The sequence below is a fragment of the Cupressus sempervirens genome, chromosome 1 (assembly GCF_028749045.1).
Source record: "Cupressus sempervirens isolate cs-2001-9-10 chromosome 1, ASM2874904v1, whole genome shotgun sequence".
In the NCBI taxonomy this organism is placed as follows: domain Eukaryota; kingdom Viridiplantae; phylum Streptophyta; class Pinopsida; order Cupressales; family Cupressaceae; genus Cupressus; species Cupressus sempervirens.
The window spans coordinates 497,840,153-497,850,443 of NC_143118.1; positions in this window are offsets into that span (position 1 = coordinate 497,840,153).

A 10,291-nucleotide genomic window follows, 5' to 3' on the forward strand; every position below is an offset into this window, starting at 1 on the left:
TAGTTTAAAAAAGGTCTCTAGTAATTGTACACTCAAAAGTGTCCCACTCTAAACCCTTCTATCCAAACGATTCCATGAGTTTGGAATGCTTGGATGTCGGCTTAGAGCTCCCTATCCATGGAGTGCAAGAGAGTATATTTCAAGAATAAGAAAGCTCTCAGATGAGCCTTAGAGATACTCTTCTCGCTAGTAAACCATGCAATGGGAGGTTCCAAAGACAAGATGCAAGAATGCAAATGTCCCAAGGAGTTCCTCAAGGATGCAATGCAAATGAAGATTAAGCTAAGAATGAATATGAAAAAGTGCAGCTATTCTAAGCATGGATGAGAGTGTTACAATCCAAATATTAAGCTATGTGAAATTAAGCTACATGTAAAAATGAAAGCTAAGCTAAGCTAGAATGCCATGATGCCATGGATGAGAGAATGTAGACAAGAAATAGAAGTTCTCCACAAAGCTCCAAAGAAACCTGTTAGAAAACCTGCAGCATAACAATATTCAAAAATGAGGATTGGATCCTTTGAGGGGGAAAGCTCTCTCCCTTTTAAAGTTGTATGGACAGTAGAGATCAAGATGAAGATGATGGATGATCAACGGTGGAATTCAAAAATAGGTGTGATCCATGTGCACACACAAGTCAACCAATAGAATATAAGTTGACTTGTCATATAAGACAAAAGTCTCACAAGCTTTTTCTGTTAATTGTAAAATAGAAAAAGGACTTTATGTGTGCACTTTAAGTGGGTTAGAAGAATGGGGTGTTTTATTTAATTAAAAGGGGACATGTTCTTTTAATCAAATAATAAACTTAGGATAGCATAGTCAAACTATAGGTTATAATCAAATAAATTGATTATTAGCAATTTGGTCTAGATAAATGATTAAATTAATTTAGCCAAAATGCTGAGCAGGGGGCTAATAGTCTAGATGACCATTTTTAGGTGATTACATTTACCCCTCTTTGACTAATGCGCGATCGATCTGAGAACACATTATGTCAAAGAAAATAGAAAGCCAAGTAGGTGATGATAGATATAGATATCTGATTCCAAAGAATGAAATGCAGAAAAAGATAGCAAGTCCTGAATGCACAGCTTGATAGCGGTAGTACTGAACATTAGAAAGATGATGTTAGGATCCGAAAAGAATTTTAACATCTAGCAAAGCGAATAGATCGAGAGCAAGTGATAAGGTCAAACAAATGCTCCTAAGAAATAGATAGCTGTAGCAATCAGCAATAGAGTATTTCTGCCCCCTCGGGATCAAAATTGAAATGAGGTAAGATGAAACAGAAACTAGCTAGACATGAGAAAATCGAGATATAGCAATGTTTGATATGACAGATAAATGATTAGAACCCAAGAATGACTATAAGAAACTGATAAAATGCCCCAGTTTGACTAGAGTTGACTTTGAAGGATATAGCATAAAAATTAGGTCAAATCTAGTAGAAAGATGATTTAGATGTAAAAAGGTGACTAGAAGTAGATATGAAGCATAGAAATCATGAAGAAATGAAGAAATGAAGATGCCCCAGCGATAATTCAAAGATTAGACCTCAAACGGTCAGCTAACTGCTCAAAAGAAGGTAAAATTTTAAAAGACAATTTTGACCATCAAGGTGAACTCGAATTTGGATTTTGATCCCGAAAATGAATCTAGGACATTGAAATTATTTAAGAGGTCAAAACTTTATATAATGTGATGATAAGATAGAAAAGAGATGAAGCGAAAGATTAAGAAGGTGAAAAGACATGAACAAGAAGAAAGTAAAGAAATATATGAAAGGAGTTAGCTGATATGTCCACAAAAAAGATGAAGAGAGAGCTCTGCCCATATGCAAGAATATAGGATTAAGCTAGAAAATGAACCTAAAATGCAAGCTAATATGCAAAGTGGTTTACTAGCAAGAAGCACATAACATTTAGACTCTTAATTTCATCATTGAGCATTTATTAGGGACATCATGACATCATACAACCATCACTAGTATAACTATGAGGATATGAATATGATCGATATTAGATAGGTATGTGGAAATCCAATCTAAGCATTAGAGACATGTAAGTCAAGATAACTACACGATTAGATTCCCTAAGTTTAATTTAGCAAGATTACACCTGTATCAAGGCATAAGTGTCAGGATAAACCTTGAGTGCGGTCTTGCAAAACAGTCAAGGATGATACATTTGTAAGTCAACATGTTGAATAGGACCAGCATAAATGCTTACAACACTATAGAAAAACAAAAGTATACCCACAAGCAGAAATCAAGAAAATATGTCCCATGCCCCTAGTCTTCTAGTCAATGACATCCTTGAAAGACTATTAGGGAGGGAACACATGGCAAAGAAATCATCATAGACAACACACAAAGTAGATAAAGATCAGCATAGCTTAGTCATTTAAGTGTTAAAGTGTGTGTGTGTGTGTGTGTGTAAGTCACTTGGCCATTTCTTCAAGACTTGATTTTGATAGTGAGAAATATCGCGACATCGGAGACCGTAGGTAAACTATCTATAAAGTGTTAAAAAAACACTTGATGTCAAAGTGGGGGAAGTGTTGAGAAACATTGTTTTGTGAGTTGTCAAAGAAACCCTAATGCACAAGAATACCTCAATAGGCTAAGTAGCTATGCCCTCGAGATGAGGACAAGAAACAATTCCAAGCCAGGAAATGTGTAGCGACGTGGATGATTGAGACTGATAGACATAGGTGCAAGGATTTCAAGTAGCGCTTGTTTCCATGTTTTCACCACTTGACAGATTTTTTCAGGACTTTTTTCAATTTTTTGTATTTTTGTATTTTTGATTTTTTTGGTGATACATCAAAGTGCCTATTGCTAGGTTTTCACTAAGAAGATTTTTTTTTCAGGACATTTTCTGATTGTTAGGATTTTTAGAAGGTTTTAGATATCACTAGTTCTCAAGCAAGATCACATCATTTTCTCCCAATGTCTAGCAAGGTATAGGATATGATGGAGCAACGAGCCAGTGAATAAGAAGAGATGGATAAGAAAAAAGTATGAAGCAAGTAAAAGTGATCCTCCAGGACGCACTCCTCAAGAGTACCCAAGCTAGGAAAAGAGGTGAAATAGTCGTATGAAGCATATTTTGGATAAGAAATGGAAGTAATGAGAAAGATATCATGTAGGATAAGCAGTGAAGCCAAAGAGGAAGATAGCATGTAAGATAAGTGATGGAAGCCAATGAGTAAGATAGCATGAAAGCGTATAACCCAAGAGAGTAGACATGTCAAGAGGCCTATGAGAACCATGTTTTATATATTGTGATCAAGACTCAGGGGTCAACTAGATAAGATAGTAATGGGATAGAGCAATAAGAATAAAGCTCAAGATAGAGGCTATGAGTGAATGGGAGAGCACAATAGAAAATCTGGTGGATAAGATAGCCAATATGCAAAGATAGCTCAACATTGTCAAGATCAAAGAGAGAAGAGAGGATAGATGGATGATGGAAGAATTACGCATGATGCCTATATGCCAGGTTTTCATCATGGTACTTATCTAAGGTGCCACAAGAAGTAGTTTTCACCATAATATGGATTTATTTCTCTTTACTTTTGCTACCAAGGTGCCACAAGATGTGGTTTTCACTAAGGCACATTTTCATTTTTTTCATTTTTTCTATTTTTTCTTCTTTTATTTTTTTTGAATTTTTAGAAAGAGCAGAAGATGTTTGAATGTAGATAATGCTCCTATGGAAAAGATAAGTCATGATAAGCCAAGACCATAGAAAGGTATGCTCAAAGATGTTGATAAGGTGATGAAAGAGAAATGGTAGTAGGAAGAATATATTGAGGATAAGAGTTCATGTATAGAAAGTAAGTGTAAGCTTTAGAGGATTTGATGAGGGTAGCTGAAATATTGCACAAGATCAACATTGACACACACCTTGAAGGGTATTGGAATAATGGAGGAATCATGGATGAAATAGCTTGAGATTTAGATGTATGAGGTGGTAGAAGAGATTTGGAAAAAATTGGAGTGGAAGGCGTTGGAATATTTTTAGGAATATTTTTAGAAGAAGATGGAATGGAAGCCTTTGGAAGCTTGAATGTCAACTTTGAAGTATTTTGAATATTCAAGTCTTCTAAAAGAGACTTGGGAATCCATATAGCTTTAGATTTTCCTTTGGATACTTCAAAACACATTTCTTCAATAATGGGTTTAGGAACCCATATTTTCTTTGATTTAGCTTTTTTAATACTGGACCTTTGCAGTCTCTTTTGTGCATTCTCCTTCTTAGTATTCACATGTCGATTAGATGGGACATAGTGATCTTTCTTTTTCAATGGATTCTTATGTTTATTCTCACTTCGAAAGGACTTGGGATTTGTGGATGAATAAGGATGATATGACTGGTTTAGATGTATAGATGGGTGAAAAGTCATCAAGGATGAGTGTCTTTGTTGATCTTGAGGCATTATAGGAGAGCTAGGGAATGAGCTATGAGTGGAAAATGTAGAAGATGAAGGAACATAAGGTCCCAATATAGATGGAAGGTTTGAAGGCTTTAGCTTTGATGGATAAGGACCAAGGATAGACTTAGGAGATGCAAATGGATAGTGAAAAGGGACATCAACATCTTTAGAGTGAGCAACGTAGTCAAAGCCATCAATAGACTCATGAGTAGCTTTGATAGGAGCAACATTTTTAATAGGAGCACTTGAAGCTTGAGTAAAATTTTGAAGGGGATATGGAGAAGTAGAACACGAGGGGACACTTTGATCTTGACAAGTAGCTTTGGATAGCATAGGAAGAGAAATTTTCTCATAATTTCCAGTAAGCTCAAGGGAGATAGTGGAAGTGATATCTTCATCATACTTAGGAGGTGGACAAGATATAGGATATGGAATGGAAAAATCTTGAAAGAGATGAACGGGTGCTTGATCTTGATCTTTCTTGACATTTATAGTTTTTTCTTTTTCAGAGTCCTTTTGACATGGAGCCACTTCTAAGGACAAGGGAGAATGAAGAGTGAGTGGAGTAGTGCTTGGATTATGCATAGTAGTGCATGAAGGTTGAGGATGTTTAGGATTAGTAGCATGGAAAAGGTTTGCAGCCAAGTGAAGGTTAGCTTGAGTTTCTTTTAGAGGTAGCCCTTGAGGATACACGTAGTCAATGTGGAAAGCATTAGGTTCTTTATTTGATAGAGGCACGTTGGAAAGCTTTGAAGTGTTGGGAGATGCATGAATGTTGGAAGAAGTGGAAGATGTAATGGAGCCACTACTAGACATAGGTTCATCAACATAATCTTGCTCAAGAGAAGTATCCTCAGTACATGAATCACTAGAGATTCCAATAATTCCATTATCCATAAGATCTTGGATTTTATGTTTTAGCTCAATGCAATTTAAAGTACTATGCTCATTATGTTGATGATAAGCACAATAGATATCCAAGAATGGGTTTCCATATGAGCTAGACTTAGGTAAGATGATGATCTTATTGCCAAGAAGTTTTTGCAAAGTGTCATCATCAGAATCTTCCAAGGGAGCAAAAGTTCTATCAAAATTATGTTTAGAGTCCTTTTTTTGTTTCTCAAGTGAATGGTATGCATCCATGTCTTCATCATTGTCTTGGTCAAAGATAGGTCCATCATGATATCTTGGAATAGGCTCAAAGTAGGTATCACTTGCTTGTTCTCTAAAGAGGTCTTTAGATCTAGAAGATGAAGACATTTGATGTCTTGAAGTAGAGCATGTAGACCTAGAAGAAGAGGATGACCTCAAAGAAGGTGACTCACATGCATGTAAAGACCTTAAGGAAGATTCATGTAGTGATGCAATCTTCTCCTCTAACCTTTTCTCAAGTTTAAACTTCATTTCTGTCATGCGCTTAGAGAGATGAAGGTAAGAAAGATCATTTTTCTCTTCTAGTTCTTTGTATTGTGCATATAGATCTTGAAACTCTTTAGTGACATGGAGGATATCATGATCATCTAGATTCAATTGAGGTTTGGTAGCACAAGATTTGAATCCCATAGTTTTAGATCCAAAGCCAAGCATAAAAGAGCCTAGAGGATAACTTGATGTTGAAACTATAGGAGGTAGAGTGTTCACTTGCCTAGATAGTAGAGAGAGATTAAAGTGACTTGTCAAACAATATGTTCAAGAAACTTGCGACATGAATGACTCAAGTCAATAGCTAGGCAAGATGCCCAAATAGCCAAATAGATAGAGCAAGCAGGGTGACAAGTGAACAACTTTCCCAACCCAAGAGTGTAGTCAAGAAATCAAGGTAACCATTTTAGCAAAAGGATAACTAGCAAGCATGCATAGACCATGAAGATAGAAAGACCAAGAGCACCAAGACCAAAGAGTCACTTTAAGCATGTTCAAGAACTAGAGACATAGAAAATCAAAGTCAAATGATGAGACTCCCCTTAGCAAGCAACACAAGAAAAATGTTAAGACTTGATGCTTTGACTTGGTTGACAAAGTTTGACAATAATTGATAGCATAGAAAGTTTGATGTTCAAAAGCAATTTCTTTCCAAGCAAAATAGTGACACATGGAGTAGTCTTCAAACAATCAAGCAAGGGACAAAGAAAAATTGCATGATACAAGCATATCTGAGGTCTCAAAAGAATTCCCTAGAATTATCGTCATGTGTATGTTCAAAAGATTTTCACAAGTATACCACATTTGAGAACACATCAAGCAATATCTACCTAAAAGACATGGTTCATTACTCAACAACTTGGCCCACGCTTGATGCTCCTTTGCCTCACACCAAGTGGTTTCCCACAAGAGATATTGGCTTTGTCATGGAAATGCCATAAGCATAACCAATGGAACACATATGGTGAGTGTAAATCTTGGGGTGATCCGGGTAGTCCACTAGGATCGATCCTTGCACCGAGAAGTTGAGCGGCTAAAAAAGGGTAGTTACTAACTTAGGGTGTTTAGATAGGGCTTCTGTTCATAGTGTTCCTCTTGCTCCCAAATATGGGACACCTCACCTTGCGATGAGTAACCGATCTCGCGATCACAAGAGTACCTTAAGCATTCTTGCCTAGTGATCTCCCTATGGTGGAAATCCCATAAGCGATCACACTAGGCGAAGATAAACACTATGTCTACCAAGGTTTTGTGTCCTTGATAGCCTTGAGTTTATAGTGGGTTGGAAGAGCTGGGTAATTTTCTTGTCCCCACTTGGGTCATTCCTCTCAGGTTGTCCAAGAGCAGGCCCTCTAAAAGATTTTAACTACACAAAGTGGATCAACTTTTGAAAGTCAAGATTTCTGGTTCACCACAAGGGTGAAGAGCATACTCTCCTATTCTAATCATTTTCTCCCAAATACACCGAGAAGATTCAGTTACCCCTTGCTTTTGAAACCAAATGGCAAGTCAAGATTTCTGATTCACCACAAGGGTGAAGAGCATACTCTCCTATTACCAAAAGACTCCAATCACAAGTTTTATGTGCTTATGAAAAATGAACAATTAGTCAATGCCACACATGTAAACAAAAAAGCAAGAAATTTTGGATTTTTATGCTTTGGGCAGCCTTGCAAACAATGTTAGTAGCCCTTGCGCATTTGAAGCTTTGACATGCGTTCTTTTTATGCAATGTTTCAATTTTTTTTTTTATAAAGATGGCAACCTGTAATCACAACTTGTTAGCACCAAAAGTTAGTGTGAAATAACATAAAAATCTGCCATAAAAAGTGGTGATTTGCCTCAAAAATCCAATTTATCTTCCAACCAAGTGCATGCAAAGAAAGTGCAAGTTAATCACAAATGTTCTCATTTTTACTCTTTGATTTTGACCTAGTCAACAAGATTGGACTTGTTTGCTATGATTTCGTATCCAAAAATAAAAATGAAAAGAAAATACCCCTATTAAAAATCAGAGAGCTTTCCAAAATGCAAGAAATTAAAAAAAATCTCTTCATTTGTGCTCTAGAGATCGATTTTGTCAAAACAGGCCAAATTTATCAAATCGAATTTTTGATCCTTAATACGACCTCAAAATTCAAAACACAAAGAAAGAACTCCCATTAGAATTGAAAACCATTTCTGAAAATGTAAGTTTTTTTTTAAAAATTCGCTAATTTATGATCAGAAATAGTTTTTTATGAAAAACAAAGAAAAAATCACAACTCCCGAAAATCACATTAAAATGCTCTAAAAATCGGACTAGAACATTTTGAGCACATACCCAACCTACAAAAAAATAATTCAGATCCAAACTCCAAGCGGTTTAAAAGATATGATCAAATCTTTAAACCAACTAAGTTTTTGGCCGTCAAACCAATCTACTTATGGGTTGGCCTTAAAACCAGAGTGATAATTCTACAAAAGCATTTGATTAGATCCAATATGCTGCTGTAAAAAATCAGAGATGAAAAATAAAAGCAAATGGAGCTAGAAACTTGATTCAAGCCCTACGGTGGGCGCTAAAAATGTACACTCAAAAGTGTCCCACTCTAAACCCTTCTATCTAAACGATTCCATGAGTTTGGAATGCTTGGATGCCGGCTTAGAGCTCCCTATCCATGGAGTGCAAGAGAGTATATTTCAAGAATAAGAAATCTCTCAGATGAGCCTTAGAGATACTCTTCTCGCTAGTAAACCATGCAATGGGAGATTCCAAAGACAAGATGCAAGAATGCAAATGTCCCAAGGAGTTCCTCAAGGATGCAATGCAAATGAAGATTAAGCTAAGAATGAATATGAAAAAGTGCAGCTATTCTAAGCATGGATGAGAGTGTTACAATCCAAATATTAAGCTATGTGAGATTAAGCTACATGTAAAAATGAAAGCTAAGCTAAGCTAGAATGCCATGATGCCATGGATGAGAGAATGTAGACAAGAAATAGAAGTTCTCCACAAAGCTCCAAAGAAACTTGTTAGAAAACCTGCAGCATAACAATATTCAAAAATGAGGATTGGATCCTTTGAGGGGGAAAGCTCTCTCCCTTTTAAAGTTGTACGGACGGTAGAGATCAAGATGAAGATGATGGATGATCAACGGTGGAATTCAAAAATAGGTGTGATCCATGTGCACACACAAGTCAACCAATAGAATATAAGTTGACTTGTCATATAAGACAAAAGTCTCACAAGCTTTTTCTGTTAATTATAAAATAGAAAAAGGACTTTATGTGTGCACTTTAAGTGGGTTAGAAGAATGGGGTGTTTTATTTAATTAAAAGGGGACATGTTCTTTTAATCAAATAATAAACTTAGGATAGCATAGTCAAACTATAGGTTATAATCAAATAAATTGATTATTAGCAATTTGGTCTAGATAAATGATTAAATTAATTTAGCCAAAATGCTGAGAAGGGGGCTAATAGTCTAGATGACCATTTTTAGGTGATTACAGTAATTTCTGGAATATTCTTTCATTAACATCTTATGGCAGATTTGGAAAATAAAAAATGAAGACAGGTATCAAAACAATGCCAAAACTTGTACTGAGTCTTTTAGAAGACTCTTTCTTTTTTAAAATCTCCTCATAGGTCATGATAATTATGATGATTGATCGTGAGAAGTTGAAAAGGTTCTTAAAAGTGGGGCACACTACGATGTTTGTATTTGAGATGAAGAACAGATATGATTGGAGAAGGACCATGGATAACCTTGTTGCCTTTGAAGATGTGGTGAAAAGGTTGAACTAGGAAATCAAGAAGAACAAAAATGCATCGATTAAGAAGATTCATATGCTAGACCAATCTCAGGACAAAATGAGCATCGTTTGGATGCAAGGCCTAAGAGGGTGGACCACATGGGCTCAACCATATCTACATCTACTACACTAGCTTTCCCCTCTTTTGTTGTTCTCTTTTGTACTTTTTCATCATGCGATGTATTTAGAATTCTGTAGTATGTGATATATTATGAACTTTGATGGATTGTTGATATGCTTGGTGTGAGGCCTCACCTCCAGAGGTATTTGTATTTTGGTTATCTCTTTTTTTTTTGGCTACTCTATAATTAATACAAAAAAAAAAAAAAAAAGCTAATAAAATAATTATAGTAGAATATTAAAAATAATTTCATTTTTTAATAAAGAATTAAGATGAATAAATATATTTTTATTTGAATTAAATGTTAAAAAGAAATAGTAAGTTTTAAAAGCAATTTTAAATTTATAAATTTAATCTAATTTAATAATTAGAAGTCATTTTAATAAATAAAAGATAAATAATCATTGTTTTAATTTTAATATAATAATAATCTATATATAAATACTTATATAAATATAATTTTTTTTTTTAAATGACTATATCCATAGATCTAATTCAATTTAAAAAT